Here is a 17,883-nt window from a genome sequence, read left to right as displayed (position 1 = left end):
GTTTAACGCCCCTCCCGAATATTTTCATTCAACCTTGTGGGAACACCTGCTGCACAGATTGTGCCTACAGGCTCAATACCTGCCCGATATGTCGGGCACCAATTCTAGGCAGATTTACAATCTATTTTGATTAAATCTTTCTCAGCCTAAAATAAGGGAGGGGGTATTATGTGTTATGCTAACGTATCTACCAGCTAGTCTAGCTATTAATTTCTGGATTGACGTTCAGCATCATATAATACCCTAACCTGGGGGTGTCCTACAGGCTCTCGGACAGTCCCACACCCTGTCCTGCAGGCTGCAGGAAACTTGTGTTTTGTTTCAGATGACCAATAGTAATATCCGGCAAAAGTGGTGCAACATAGTAGCAACAATCAGAACTACATAAACCTGCGGTCAAAATAAGAACTGCCGTCCCCAGAGGGCATTGTACCACTGTATTGAAACGGGATTTTTCCCCAGGTAAGGTTTTTAAACACAGAGTAATAACCGAGCGGGGATTTTTGTGGATCGGGATATTTGCACAGGGATCCCGGTGCGGGGATTTATCCCGCTACCACCACTTAGTGGAACCAAACTCGCAGGACCTAGTGGTGAAAATCAGAACTACACACGCCACCCCCGGGGGCGGCAATCACCTAGCGGCCAGAATCAGAACTCCGTCAATCTCTTACACCGCACAGCGAATTCCCACGGGATTTTTTTTCCACCAGAGACACGCGGGACACCTAGCGGCCAAAATCAAAACTCCGTCACCCCTCTGGTGGCCAAAATCAAAACCAAACACACCTAGTGGACAAAATCAGAACTCCATCACCCCTCTGGTGGCCAAAATCAAAACCAGACATATTAGCTGCGGCGGCGGCGACGAATTTAGCTACCACGGCAGCTATCACCTCCATATACCCCCTTACACTCTTGTCTAATTAACTGCCATTGTAGCCGAGTGGATAGCGTACTCGCCTCTCACCCAGGCGCCCCGGGTTCGAGACCTCAACCCCCCAAACACTTTTTATCCTATATACACACCTCCAAGTCTATTATACCACCTTACACTCTTATCCTATTAACTGCCGTTGTGGCCGAGTGGATAGCGTACTCGCCTCTCATCCAGGCGGACCGTGTTCGATCCCCCAAGCCGCCAAGTACTTTTTATCCCATGTCCAAATATGGAGCTCCCATAAGAGTCCATGTAAGTTCTATCTTCGCCCACATACTACTATTATCTAATAAATTATTTTCATATAATATAAAATCATCATAGTAAATGAAAATTAACATATAGCTATTATAAACCGAAGATATGAGTACAAAAATCATATATATTCAGTATAAAAACAGTGTGTAAAATTTGGGAAAATAACAATATTCAATTTTCAGTATAGATCCAAATGTAATATTAAACATTAAATTCAAACACATACATATGAGTACTGTATCTTCTTAAACTCTAGAACATTGGGGTTTTTATTCTGTCTTCGGCCAGTCATTCCTGTTGTTTTCAGTTCGTAACCAGAGTTTTTTATTTGTAGTAAGTCCTCGTCCGTTAGTTCTAGGTTAAATCTAGTCGGTAGATATGTGTTTGCATGCCTCTTATCAGGCATTATGATTTCGCAAACTATCGAGATGCCAAACCTCGTCTCCACTCTTCTAGCATCTACGATCGCATAGCCATCTTGGTTTTTAAGCTCTTTAGTAGAGACAATTGGCAGAGACGGTACGTGTTGGAGAGCCTGAAGCTTTTTGTTCAAGTTTGACATGATTCTGAAATAAAACACCATGTTTTTTATAAAATCAAATTAATCTTAAACATATTATGAATACTGCGATATTAACTTTTTTACTTTACAGACTCCCCTTCAGTTGTCCATTTCATGGATAACAAAAACCCAAACTGGGACCACGTAAATGAGGAAGCCAACTTTAACCCTTCATTAGTCCCAGTCTTGGGGAGACTTGAGGAGGAGGAGCCCTGCCCTATGTTGGAGACACCAGAGGAGGAGCCCTGCCCTACGTTGAAGAGACCTCCACGTGTCCGCCCTCGTCGCTCGAAGAGGGTCTCCAGGAGGCCGCAAGATCAGCCTCCGTTGTACTCCGGAGACCAGACCCGGGCGAGGAGGTGTGCAAGGAGAAGAAAAAGGAGGTCTCTCCAAAGTAACACGAAACAAATTGTAGGACAAATGGTCATTTCTAAACAAAATATTTACAATATAAAATTTTAAGTTAAATAAAAAATTTAAATGATCTGTGTATATGTTCCTAGAAACCCAAATTTTAAGAATATTAGTTTTGTATAAGTGAGAGCCAAATAAAACTCACAAGTATATATCACAGTACCAAACACAGAATCCAGAACGTGTTAACTTTAAATAAAACCAAGCTGGATACAAAATAGGTTTTATGCTATAAATGTGCATGTTTGGCAAACAGTAACACAAGTTGAGATGAGAAATATATTGAAACTGTGTTAGATTCACTATAAAATATAAATGTAGTCAGATAAACCCCGCTTCTTATATATCCTAAAGACCTTGTAACGATATATGTTAATACTAAAATTATTAACTCAAAGTATTAGGAAAACGAGAGTACCGATGAAAGATGAGTAAACAAACAAATATTGCATACAAACTCTGTATTGGAATATATTGAAAGAGAAAAATCCTAGCTCGAGCGATATAAGTTAATTAAGTTATTAATTTAAGTTAATGAACAATGCCTGTTTTGGCAAAAGCCTACAGAATAATAGGAGGCATATGGATGTCCGTCTTGAGACGACAAAGGAGGAGTTTGAGAAATATGTGAGACAAGCGCGCTTTGTAGACAGAACCATCCTAAAACATGTTGATGAAGAAGGTATCATCTTGGTTTTTCTAAGAAAGAATTCAATTTTACTGAATAGACCTATTTTTGTTTAATGAATTTGACGTATTAAGAAATGCATTCAATGGAAACTTAAAAACATTTTAACTTAAAAACGGTGATGAGGAAAATAAGGACTTGTGTTTTTTGTTAATTTCAGTGGAATCAAAAATTAAAAGTTGTATTCAAAACCTTTTAAGTGACTATGGGGCTTTATAGTTCAATATACTTAGTGAATGTACTTATATTAAACCATTGACAGATGAAATTCCGCTTAGAACGTTTAAAACCAAAAACAAGGCTGTGCTGGAAAGTTCTATTCTACATTTATCAAAGGGTCAGATGCTCCTGAAAAATGTAGGCATTCATGAAAACTCTGGCTAATTTAATTGGTGATTTAACACAATTAAATGTCCCTAACAGTTTAAAAATGCTACAGACTATGAACTGTGTGACTGTGAATTAACATTAATTAATTGTCCCGTTCGTGATCACTGCGACTTTAGTGGACGATTTAGGAATATGCTGTGTTCACAATGTAATCTTAAGAATTTTACCAGTATTTATGCATGGGAGTTCTAACTATGACAACCATTTTTTGATACGAGAATTAGGATGTGATAATTATAGAGTGGGTTTAATACATAATTCAAAGGAAAAATATTTTACATTCCAAATGTACTCAATCAGGCATTACTTCCCATCGATCGATGGTGTTTTTGGGGTTGTTTAAGTTAGTTGTGTGGTTGGATATTTCGCGAACTTGCCGATCCAGCCTAACTTGATGTGATCTTATTTAATTTGATACAGTGTGACCTGTTTAATAAATCGATGGTAAAGGTTGTATGTATATATTGTGTCGGTTTGGATATATATTTAATATTTAAATAATCGTTTATAATTCTGAGTAATTAGTTTTGACAATATATTTGTCAGCGAGTTGACGTAGTGGATATAGTTTGACCTGTCAAATAAATCGAGGAGGGTAAAGGTTGTATGCTTATATTGGGCAGGTTTGATATTTATTAAATATTTAAATAATGGTTTATAATTTTGAGTAATAAGTTTCGACAATATATTTGTCAGCGAGTTGGCGTGGTGGATATCATCTTGGACTATCAACCTAGCGGCCCGGGTTCGATTCTCCAATTTATTAAGGGGATATGGCACTGAAATAATGATTTTTTTTCTTCAAAAAAGTGATTTTTTAAATTTGTCTATTATTTTTATTTGTAATGCTAAAAATAAGAAAAATTGGTCAAAAATAAAAATAAATTTTTTTTGTGCTTAGGCTATATTAAAAAAAATACGGAAGATATTTTTAAAAAATCCGGTCATTGACTTATTTTAGTAATAATAATAATTATTATCATTATTCTTAATATTAATTATATAATAATTAAGTAATAATTACCTAATAATATAATAAATAATAATAAAATGCTTGCATAAACAAAAAATTGATCCATAACTCAACAATAAGTATCACCATGGTTACACTGCCAAGTGTAACTTTAGCGTGCGATTCCCGCTAATCAGTTTTTTAACGTCTTTAACTACTTAATTTGATATATCTTCAAAACGGTTTATGCTACATGATTCAAATTTAACCAAGTGTTTAGAATGTCGTTATCTAAATAATTAGGAAGAATTGTAAATGTATGTCAATTCTAAAGTTAAAAAAGATTTTTTATTTCCACAGAAAACCAATTTATTTTTTTTTAAATTACAAAATGACCCATAAAAAATTAAATTAAAGATACTGTTATAATTCTACCTAAATATTTAGAGGGCATTATTCCCTGCAAACTGATGGTTAAATTATTAAAATCCAATAATTATAACTGAAGTTATATCAAATTTAGTTAATTACCTGAAAAAAAATATATTAAGGGTGTAACTTAACGAAAAAATTTACTTTTAACTATGTTTATACCTATTCTTATGCCTATAAAACACATGGTATAAGTTTGAAAGACCTAGTGATAATGTTAAGGAAATTAGCATTTTCAGTGCCATATCCCCTTAAGGTAAGTAAACTAATATAATTTCTTTTTTTTTTGTTCAATGGTGTGGTGAGTGCACCTGACTGTTCACAACCAGCTGGACAATGATTTGTTTTTTAAATAGTTTAAATTTTGTTTTTGTTTACTCTAATACGTTTGCATAGTTACGAAATTAGTTCATTCCTGGTTTTTTATAATTCATACACTTATGTTTTTGTCATGCTTATTAAATTCTATTTTCTATCAGTTTCTTGAATAATTTTATCATAAAAGTTACAAAAATAGTTAAAGAAGAACCTACTTCTTCAGTGTTGACCCCGACGTGATTATTTCTTACCAAAATTGAGCAAAATTACAATACAATGTCTACTACTCAAGAAGGTTAACATGCAAAAGCAAAAGCACGTGCAGTTTAGAAAAGATCGAGAAGCCATCCAAGCTACCATGAGTGACCAAAGTACAAAAAGCACCGAAGCGTTAGAGTCCATCACTAGGAGTTTCTACAGGTTAAATATCAATCTGCGTGACCTGTCCCGAGTATATGAAGAAACCGGTGACATCACTAAGGCCCTGGCGCACTTCAAGATCTGTGAAGGGTCAAATGACACAGTGGATCGACAACTCGAGATCGCGTTGCGGATCAGGTCAAGGGTTCCGTGTGAGAGCAGAATCAATAGGTATCTTAAGGGGGGCAGCGAACTGCTTAGTTGGCTCAACAGCATCCACAGCGAGAGGTGCAGAATCGCCAGTCCGATGATACGACAGTCCATAACCGCTTTTGCCACCCTTCCCCAGTTAATATCAGTTACCAGAGTACTGCTTGAAGTTCCGGCGAGAGGCACAGCTGAATATCGCGACAAAATCAGCGAACTATGGCTCCGCCCAGATCCCATGAACTTCAATCCACCAACTATTAAGGTAAATAAACACCAATGGAATCTGACTGAGGACCACGTGGAGGCATTCTTCGGTCATTTAAAAAAAAGAGAGAAGAAGGCTAGAACAGACATCTTTGTGGGACAAGCAACTCGCATTTCAATCGCTGGCCTCCGCAATGAAGACTGGTTGGGAAGCAGCTAGGGAAGAGGATTACATCATTCACGTTCCATATGACCTCACTTTCCTGCTCGAAGTTGCAATGTTTCACGAGTGTCCCATTGTCCATGCTCTCTGTACTTTTATGTGCGAAATCCATGCAGCCAACGAGTGAACCAATTCCATTGCACTTATTACTCATAAAATCACATGTGCTCAGTCCGTGTGACTGTTTGATTGACACAAGTTGTTTGCTTATTAACAAATAGACGTATAGTATATAACCTTCAAATCTTTTGTCTCTTATCACTCATGGCATCATCATCATCAGCGCTAACAACCCCGAGCACATGGGACGTTAGTCTCGTTGAAGATGGCGGCTTGGAGACAATCGAGGATCTGCACATAGTTTTGAAGAGTGTATTTCCTCAAGGAAATGTCGAGGTAAAACAATTTGTTTAATATTTGCTAAAGTATTTATGTTTAACTAGCTTTTATCCATGGGCTTCACCCTGTTTGACTTCATAAGTAATAATATAACTATTGATTGGTTAAGTTACCCTGAAATAAACGAAATACAGTAAAACAAACAAATAATCACAACTGATTTTAATAAGGTAATAAATTGAAAGAATTACAAACAAGTATAGCTGAGGTATTTTTAACATTATATGGAAAGTTCTCTTTAGAAAGGAATTACGACCATAAAGGCAATTTATGAAATAATAGTTAGTTTTGTGCAAGGTTTCTCGTCATGACAAACATTTTAAGGATATGGTTTATGAGGGTGTGACTTATAGTTTTCTTAAAAGTTCATGTGTACTTTTGGTGTTATATTTAGATAATGTTGTAATAAATTTCTTTATTTATTAATTTATTTTTCATATTTTTGGCTTATAAAATCAGTTTTTAAATGTATAATTATGTTTGAAAATAATTAAAAGAATTTGTATTTGATATTGGAAGATGAAACAAAGAATTTCATAGTTTCCTAGTTTGAAGAAAGATACTAAAACGATTGCATATGATAAAATAAATGTCACATAACATAACACGATAAATATCACATAACATAACACTACACAACATTAAGATAGTTTATCTAATTGAATTAATATTATTCAAATTGTTTTACAAAGATTTTTGTTGTCTTTATTTATTTATTTTACAGATAAAGAAGAAAGACGAGATCACTTTCAGAGTACGGCTGCCGTATTTTACGAAGCTCGTAACTATCAGGAGCAAGTTCGCCGACTATGAGTCAACGATAAATATCGTGAGTGCTGGGACAGACCTTACTATCGAAGAGACCAAGCGGCTTTCTGAACTGAAGCGAAAAAATAGCTCAGAATAACAATGGTTAGTGAATTTGTTATACCAATGTTAGTTAGGTAGTTATGAATTTATTTAATATATCCACATAACAACATGGAAAAATTCATATCTACAATTAAGTTAAAAAAGTGTAAGCTATGTGATATATGGTATAGAGAAGGTGACGACCATTCGAAGAGAAAGTATAGTGGGATAGAGAAAGTGATCTTGAACACTTAAAAAACATTTACGGTTATGAACCTATAGTTCTGATTGAGTCTGCTGCAAAATATCGTCTTCAAACATATTATATGAAAAATGGGTTATAATATAATATGTAATAACGTTCCTCAAATGCTTCACTGATTGTAGGAAATATGGCTTGAAATTTTTTCCATCTTTCACCATCCAATAAGTGATAGTTTAATTTCATCATCAATTTTCACATAAGGCATTATCCAGATAAGTTTGGTTATTTCAAATTCAACCGTTTGTAAAGATGTCGTAGCTTGTAATATTACACTTTTGTCAGATCTCTTTCATCAGAAACCTTAAAAATACTAGTTTAACAACATTTCTTTTAAATCTTCAACAAAACCAAGCAACAGCTTAAGTGGGATACAAAATGAAAATTTGAATTTATTTTCAAGTACAACAATCTTAGGCAAAGTCTAGCCAGTTTTGAATTGTAATACTGTATTACGATTTATCACTATATATTCAACAACCAATTATAAAATGATTTTACCAAGATACTTAGATTTAAGAGCCTCTATGTGGATGCTTTAGTCAGCAGTATGAAGATTAACGCTGTACAAAACTTACGCATGGATGGATATTGCAGTCTAACTTTGCAATAATCCCATAATTACTCGTTTACATCAATCCGAATGAGATTTATATAAGAAAATATTATAATTTTACTTTTATTTTGGTTTATTTATCGACGAATTGAAGTTGGTGAGTTCAAAATTTGGGTTAGGCTATTTGGAAATAATGTTTACTTACCAAACCTTTTTATGTTTATACAAAAGCTATAGCTGATTCTTGCATTCATAATGTTTCACAAAACAATTTTTTTGTTTATTACAAACTAGTTGGGAACCTAGGATATATAATTCGTAACAAAAAGTAGATATATAGTATACCAATACAATTAAACAGTTTTATAAAATACATGCTAAATACATACATATTATTTAATATATTCATTTGATTTATCATTATTGAACAAAAACTTATCATTTACGAGGTAAGAACAATTTTAAAACACTCAAAATAATCAGTTACGATAAAAATTTAACAAAACCCCGTATTAGCATAAAAATATTTAAATTTATAAAATTTATCCAACAAATAATTTGTTTATATTTATTCAAAAATAATAATTCCTGAATTGATATAAAAAATAAAAAATATTTTATTTAAAAATCAAATGAACTGCATATAATATTTAAAAAAAATATTAACTGTTTTATTTATATAGCAGGATATTTATTTTATTTCTGCAATTAAAAGAGCTTTTTGATGGTATTTTTATTGTACAGTATTTAATTAGATATTTTATAAACTTATTTTCATTTTTTTTTTTAGAAAAAATGAATACTAACTCATCCACCACCCAGCGGACTATAAAGAAAGGACGTCAGCAATTTCTTACTATTTACAAAATATTTCACCGTTAGTACATATTATAAATTGTATTTGGAAGATAATATCTCTATAAACTTATGGTCTTTAAAAGTTAGTAATAGATACTAATGTCACTAAAACATTACACTCCTAACAGCAGTTTAAGCTTGATAATGAAGCAAAGGTTGATTATATGATGAGGAATCATTGAGTACATGTACTTGACTCTTAAACAACCCGTTAATTACATCAAGATGCTCAAAAGCTGAGTATAAACAAATAACAAGACACTAAAGTGATAAACAAAAGTTTACAGCCTGATACCCCTTAGACTTACTAATTAATAAGAATTAGAAAACCCATTAAAAGATGAATTTGTAATAATGCTTTCATTAAAACAAGTTTAAATATAAGTTCTTTAATTATACTAATTCATAAGAGTGTTTCATTAATATTTTAGACAAATTTGGGTGTTCTTGAGCAGGATGTGACATTGTACCGTTCAATTTAACAGTCACACCAAGACTGAGTGCATACAGTTGGCTATACCACCTTAAAAAAATAGGACAGTCAAAATTAAATGAAGACCACAAGTACAGACAGTATAGGTTTCCATTTTTTGTGACACAAGTATCAGGTTGCTAAAAGTTAATGGCAAACAGGCTTCCCTGGTTCAATCCCCAGTCATGACAGTTAACTTGTTATAATGAATTATTTAAATACAATTGTTGTGTTTGCTGTTTCCTCGTTGCAGCTTCCACAGTTTTTGTCACGGTGGGTTTCAGCAAAAAGTTTAAGTATTTTACTCAAAAATATGCGAGTTAAATCAATGCTATACTCTAGAGGCACGCGCTTTACCATTGATCTAACTCGATCTCTGATTAAAACTTGTTTATAATGGCATTTACAATTATAAATGGACTTACACCTTGATTGGATAAGCAATATTACATATCCCTCTTTTACAGGATGTCTCATCAAGAGAATAATCAAGGCAAGCAACAGCAGAATCAAGAGCTTCAGCAACAACAGCAAGATCCCCAGCAACAGGCTCAGCAACAGCAACAGCCAAACCTCTATTTGGCTCACTTTCATCCTTATGAGGTTTATTACAATCGGGTCCATCGCACACGACGCTCTGTCACGAAGATCTCTGTGAATTTATATCATCAACTTCTAGAACACCATATGATGTCACTTGGTACAAAGCACAGACGGTATATGCTCCATCTAACACCCTTAATGGAGCAGCACAGGACCCGAGAGTAACATCTAGTGAAGATGATGAAAATAGTCATCATTTAAGAGAACTTTTAAATGATGATCTTTACTAGATGCACCAGTTGCAGCATTAAACTGAGCCAATACTACAAATTCATTGTAATTTTCAATAAATAATTGTGTATAACATGTGTTAGTGATTCATTTACCTTTTATCCTGCTGGCGACATGTCAAATGTTAGAGCCGGTATAGCTACAAAAACAGTCTAAAATAATCAGTGGAATCAAAAGCATCCAACAGACGTTACTAGAATTAAAGGGTATTCCACAGATATACTAATTAAAACAATAATCAAATAATACATTCCCTTTTCTTACACACCCACTAGAATTCATCAGTCGTTAGCCTTCAGTTTACAAGCAATATTAATTATTTTATCTTACTTAAGATGTTTTGCTAATTTAGTTATAATAAATTAGCACTATATTTTCATGAAGCGTTTCAATTGGTTGGCCTCACTGTGAAATTCATACCAAATTTCACAGTTTTGGTTTCACAATTGTTTGGTCGCAGCGTTTACTTTTTGTCACGGCGGGTTTCGGTTGCAGAACATATTTTTCCAGAAAATATGCTGTTACCACAATGTACCACAACTGTACCACAATGAAGCTGTACCACAATGTCCTTGGTTCGGATGTGGTCCTCTACAATGTTTTGGGGAAAGAGGAAAATTACTGTTCTATTTGTTTACTTCACCCTCTTGTATAAATTCTCGAAAGAGAGGAGTGTGTTTTAAAGACTAAACTATCACCATTCAGAGTTAGACTTCGATAATATGATGCATGACTACCGCGTGTATGGTTGTGTAAAAAGACTCAGGATCGTTATAGAGTGAAAAGAGTAACAAAGTGTCTTGTAATAACTTTTTTTTTGTAAATATATGTATATGGTGTTGTGTGAATTTGACTTTTTTTATTGTTTCATTTTACTTTTAATTGTATGTGTATCGGGGCTTGAACGTCAACACGAAATTTTAAACACCGTATCACAAATAATACTTTATATTTAATAAATTAACTAACAAAATGATACTTTCCACAGCCTGAAGGGTCTAAAAAGAGCGTAAAGCAAAGCTTTACAGGTTAGTAAAGATTATGGAGACAGGCCAATATGTCCGGGAAGTGTGTCGACCTCTGTGTATGAACTGTGCACATGCAACCGCAGATTGTACCATGGAGGATTTTCCAGAGACTAAAGGACATACCACGAGACGAGTTAATGGACATAAGCAGTGGTCTAGTCAATAAAAGCAACTTGTTACATTTCTTTTAAAAATCCATTCCTGAATCATATCACACAACACAACACACCACGGCATGATGTGACCGAATTTTAACACACCCTACATTTTAGCTACTCATACATATTTTAGTTTGCCACCAGTCTAATGAGTTTTATTTTTCAGAAAACCGTATGTCTTTAAGCAACAAACGTAACACCCTAGAGAAGAGGTGTATCTACCACGAGTGGAGGTGTCCACTCTGACTGATGAAGCGGGGTACCTGTTGTTGCTTGTAGGATAGTGGCCACCAGGTTTGGACAAGCGATTGTGCTTGACATAGACATCCCAGAAAATGGCGGGCAGTTCAGCACGTTCCTGCTCAAAAGGTACAAAGGATAGCTCTTTATTTATGAAACTACCTATTGAGCTTTTGTATTTAATATTTCAAACGCTTCCATCTATAATAGTGAAATTTATTAAATATTCATATTTTTGGAATATAACAACATTATTTCCAGGCAAAATTTTGACGATTTTACTACTGCATATTTGCAGTCTGAATTAATTGATTCTCCTGAGTATTTAGGTTCATTTACAGGGAAGCAGCTTTTTTTAGGATTATTTTTTCAATTCCACATTTCAAAACAATTCCTGCTACTCGTAAATTTGACATGGAGGTAGTTTTCTAACTCTTATCAGGTTAATTCTATTTTTTTAGTAAGGTATATAATTTTAGTTGAAAGAAACAATATTGTAAATCCAGGGTGTGACTTTTAACACCTGCGAGTGGTCGACGAGGGAAACCCCTGAAGGAACGCCTAGGATTGTGACCAACGAAGCGGCTGATGTTTATGTTCTTGCCTTCGCAGAATTGCTGACAAGAGAGGCCAGCCTGGAGGGGCAACCCATCGGCACACTGCGATGGAGTGTGAAGATCTCCTCCGTACTCCGACGACGACAATTTGACCGGGAAGACACAGGAAGCCTGTAAGTTCGTGGCAGAGATTGGGTTCGTCCCTCAGTAGGATCCCAGCCCGTAAAACCTGCCAAGTTCATGGTCAAGGAGAGAGACGGGAGTGAATCGATGGTGTACCAACAAGACGATCCGTACCGCCGAGTTGGAGCAACCCCTCCGGATCAAAGGATACCCTGGCACCCTCTTCCCCGCCACCCAACAGAAGTCGTGCGGGGTCCAGAAGAAGAGACAGGGAAATGAAGAGCAGCCTGAGCCACTAGAGACGGACAACCCAACAGGGCCAGAGTCACCAACATTCTCGCTGGATCACTCCAACCAGAACAACATCAGAACACCATCGAGACCCAGACGGCCCAAGAAGATTTGCCGGAAGTGGAGACTTGGGGACCGCTTCATGGTGACGGATGACCTAATTCGATTCTTGGAAAGGGCTGAGCAGACCAGCGGTCCACCGACGTGTCGAACGATCTTGGTTTTTCTAAGAAAGAATTCAATTTTACTGGATAGACCTATTTTTGTTTAATGAATTTGGCGTATTAAGAAATGCATTCAATGGAAACTTAAAAACATTTTAACTTAAAAACGGTGATGAGGAAAATAAGGACTTGTGTTTTTTGTTAATTTCAGTGGAATCAAAAATTAAAAGTTGTATTCAAAACCTTTTAAGTGACTATGGGGCTTTAAAGTTCAATATACTTAGTGAATGTACTTATATTAAACCATTGACAGATGAAATTCAGCTTAGAACGTTTAAAACCAAAAACAAGGCTGTGCTGGAAAGTTCTATTCTACATTTATCAAAGGGTCAGATGCTCCTGAAAAATGTAGGCATTCATGAAAACTCTGGCTAATTTAATTGGTGATTTAACACAATTAAATTTCCTTAACAGTTTAAAAATGCTACAGACTATGAACTGTGTGACTGTGAATTAACATTAATTAATTGTCCCGTTCGTGATCACTGCGACTTTAGTGGACGATTTAGGAATATGCTGTGTTCACAATGTAATCTTAAGAATTTTACCAGTATTTATGCATGGAAGTTCTAACTATGACAACCACTTTTTAATACGAGAATTAGGATGTGATAATTATAGAGTGGGTTTAATACATAATTCAAAGGAAAAATATTTTACATTCCAAATGTACTCAATCAGGCATTACTTCCCATCGATCGATGGTGTTTTTGGGGTTGTTTAAGTTAGTTGTGTGGTTGGATATTTCGCGAACTTGCCAATCCAGCCTAACTTAATGTGATCTTATTTAATTTGATACAGTGTGACCTGTTTAATAAATCGATGGTAAAGGTTGTATGTATATATTGTGTCGGTTTGATATATATTTAATATTTAAATAATCGTTTATAATTTTGAGTAATTAGTTTTGACAATATATTTGTCAGCGAGTTGACGTAGTGGATATAGTTTGACCTGTCAAATAAATCGAGGAGGGTAAAGGTTGTATGCTTATATTGGGCAGGTTTGATATTTATTAAATATTTAAATAATGGTTAATAATTTTGAGTAATAAGTTTCGACAATATATTTGTCGCGAGTTGGCGTGGTGGATATCATCTTGGACTATCAACCTAGCGGCCCGGGTTCGATTCTCCAATTTATAAAGGTAAGTAAACTAATATAATTTCTTTTTTTTTTGTTCAATGGTGTGGTGAGTGCACCTGACTGTTCACAACCAGCTGGAGAATGATTTGTTTTTTTAATCGTTTAAATTTAGTTTTTGTTTACTCTAATACGTTTGCATAGTTACCAAATTAGTTCATTCCTGGTTTTTTATCATTCATACACTTATGTTTTCGTCATGCTTATTAAATTCTATTTTCTATCGGTTTCTTGAATAATTTTATCATAAAAGTTACAAAAATAGTTAAAGAAGAACCTACTTCTTCAGTGTTGACCCCGACGTGATTATTTCTTACCAAAATTGAGCAAAATTACAATGCAATGTCTACTACTCAAGAAGGTTAACATGCAAAAGCAAAAGCACGTGCAGTTTAGAAAAGATCGAGAAGCCATCCAAGCTACCATGAGTGACCAAAGTACAAAAAGCACCGAGGCGTTAGAGTCCATCACTAGGAGTTTTTACAGGTTAAATATCAATCTGCGTGACCTGTCCCGAGTATATGAAGAAACCGGTGACATCACTAAGGCCCTAGCGCACTTAAAGATCTGTGAAGGGTCAAATGACACAGTGGATCGACAACTCGAGATCGCGTTGCGGATCAGGTCAAGGGTTCCGTGTGAGAGCAGAATCAATAGGTATCTTAAGGGGGGCAGCGAACTGCTTAGTTGGCTCAACAGCATCCACAGCGAGAGGTGCAGAATCGCCAGTCCTATGATACGACAGTCCATAACCGCTTTTGCCACCCTTCCCCAGTTAATATCAGTTACCAGAGTACTGCTTGAAGTTCCGGCGAGAGGCACAGCTGAATATCGCGACAAAATCAGCGAACTATGGCTCCGCCCAGATCCCATGAACCTCAATCCACCAACTATTAAGGCAAATAAACACCAATGGAATCTGACTGAAGACCACGTGGAGGCATTCTTAGGCCTTTTAAAAAAGATAGAAGAAGGCTAGAACAGACCTCTTTGTGCATTGCATTTCAATCGCTGGCCTCCACAATGAAGACTGGGTGGGAAGCAGCTAGGGAAGAGGACTACATCATTCACGTTCCATATGACCTCACTTTCCTGCTCGAAGTTGCAATGTTTCACGAGTGTCCTATTGTCCAAGCTCTATGTACTTTTATGTGTGAAATCCATGCAGGCAACGAGTGAACCAATTCCATTGCACTTATTACTCATATAATCAGAAGTAGAATGCACTTTGTATTGTTTTATCTTGTATCCCCATTTATTCTCAATTGTTGTTAGCATGTTTAGATTTAATCTTTTGTACTCTACTATTGTATTGTTTTGGGAAGGTTTTTGTATTCAAATTGTTTTACAAGATTGTCTTTATTTATTTATTTTACAGATAGAGAAGAAAGACGAGATCACTTTCAGAGAACGGCTGCCGTATTGTACGAAGCTCGCAACTATCAGTAGCAAGTTCGCCGACTATGAGTCAACGATAAATATCATGAGTGCTGGGGCAGACCTTACTATCGAAGAGACAAGCGGCTTTCTGAACTGAAGCGAAAAATAGCTCAGAAGAACAATGGTTAGTGAATTTGTTATACCAATGTTAGTTAGGTAGTTATGAATTAATTTAATATATCCACATAACAACATGGAAAAATTCATATCTACAATAAAGTTAAAAAAAGTGTAAGCTTATCTATTTTTTATTGTTGTATTGATAAAACTATAAGTTGAAATTTAGAAAATTTAATATTTTTTCATTAAATAAAAAAACAGAAAATCATATAATGAATATTTTAAAAACATTTTCTCATTCTTATGAAAAAAATACTATAATACTTATTTCAGTAAATGATGGTGATAATATAAATAAACTTTTTGAAAAAAAAATAAAAGTAAAGATGAAATTCTTACTTTAAAAATTAATGATAATTCTACTTATAATTTAAAATATACAGATGATGATAAAATATCTATTTTATATGATTTATCTATGGAATCTTTTACAGATGAATATATAATTTATTATAAAGAGTTAATAAAACTTTAAAAAAAAAATAATTTTAAATTAAAACAAACATGGAGTTTTGATCAAATAATAGATAAAGATGTATACTCATCAATTTATGAACACTATACAAGATTTTCTTCTAAAAGATTTTTAACTGATATAGCAGATATAAATTATGAAAATAATGATTTATTAGATATTTTAAGTATTTTTAGATATTATATATTTGAATATAAAAATTATTAATTTTTTTATTGAAAAATAATATATTTAATTTAAAGAAAAGCACATACAAAAAATACTTAAATTAAATATGAGTAATAAAAAAATGTTATTTGATAGTAATGAAAATAAGTTTAATATAATTTTAAATCCTATGACTTATAATTTATCAATCTTTACTAAAAAACAAAGCTCAAAAGAAGTTTTTATAAAATTTGAAAATTTTTTTATTAAAAACTTAATAGAGATAGAAAGTAAACAATTAAAAAATAGAGATAAAAAACTAGAAAATACAATTTTAAAAAAAGAAATAAAATTTGAAACTAGTAGTTTAAAAATTAAAATTCTTTCATATACTTCATATGAAAAAATGTTTAAAAATATAAGTAAAATTTTAGAAAATTATAATGAAAAAATCAATTTTAATTTAGCTTATATGGAAAGATATCCTAAATTAATAACTAATTTTAATTGTTTAGAAAAAGATATGATTAAAATAGAAATGGCAAAATTTGTAAATCTATTTATAAAAAAATTAGAAGAAATTACTAAAAATAAACTTATAGAAAATAAAGATATTTTTTGTGTAATTTATGATACATATAATAAAAAAAATAAAATGTTAATATATATTTCACAAAATTTATATATAAAAATTATTAAACACTATACTAAAGATATGGATAATATTTATAATAATATTTTGTTTAGTATTAAAAGGGAAGATTATGAATTTTTCATTTACAGAATTTATGATTATATGTAAAAAATGTAAAAAATATCATGATAATTTTGATAAAGATAAATTAATATCAAATCCTAATTGTAAAAATTTATGTCAAATCTGTAAAAATGATAAGAATCATATTTGTAAATTATCAAAAACAATTGAATGTAATTTTTGCAAATATTATTTAAAAAAGAAAAAAATATATTCATGATTCTGATAAAAGGTGTTGTGATTATAATAATATTTTGTTTAAAAATTTTATAATAGAAAATAGAAATATAGCTATTGATCTAGAAGATAAAAGAAGAAAAGAAATAACAAAATTATATGACTTTATTAATTTTGATGAAAACAATGATAATAATGATAATAAAATTTAAAAAAAAGAAAAATTTATTCAAGATAAGAAAATTCAGAAATAAAAAAAGAAACATATTCTAAAAATATTTATGAAATATTAAAAACAAAAAATAAAATTAATTTTAAAAATAATACTACTGATGAAGATAGTAGTGATGAAAATAGTAGTGATGAAGATAATAGTAAAAATAGTAATAAAAATAGTATTGAATCTAGTATTGAATCTAGTATTGATGATAGTTCTGAAGAAAAAAACATTTATATTAATGTTGAAACAACTTTAAATAATACTTATTTTAATCTTAATATTGATAATAATATAGATAATAATATTATTGAAAAGGAAACAAATAATAAAAATGAAGAAAAAAAAAGAAAATCAAATAAATAAAAAAACAATAAAAGAATTAGTTGTTAAAGAAATAGAAAAAGAAGAAAAACATATTAGATGTAATGATTTAAGAAATTTGATTAAAAATGATGATGATGATGATACAGATAAAGATTCTGTTTCAAGTCTTTCTGAAGATTAATAAAAAATTTTTTTTTTTGAAAAAATAAATATATTTTTAAATTTATGTATATATAACATAATAAAAAAACACTATATAAAAAAAACAAATTAAA

The sequence above is a fragment of the Macrosteles quadrilineatus genome, unplaced genomic scaffold, assembly GCF_028750875.1.
Source record: "Macrosteles quadrilineatus isolate MER2022 unplaced genomic scaffold, UCM_ALF_1.0 Scaffold_2__2_contigs__length_208266976, whole genome shotgun sequence".
In the NCBI taxonomy this organism is placed as follows: Eukaryota; Metazoa; Arthropoda; class Insecta; order Hemiptera; family Cicadellidae; genus Macrosteles; species Macrosteles quadrilineatus.
Note: the sequence above shows the minus strand (reverse complement) of the source record.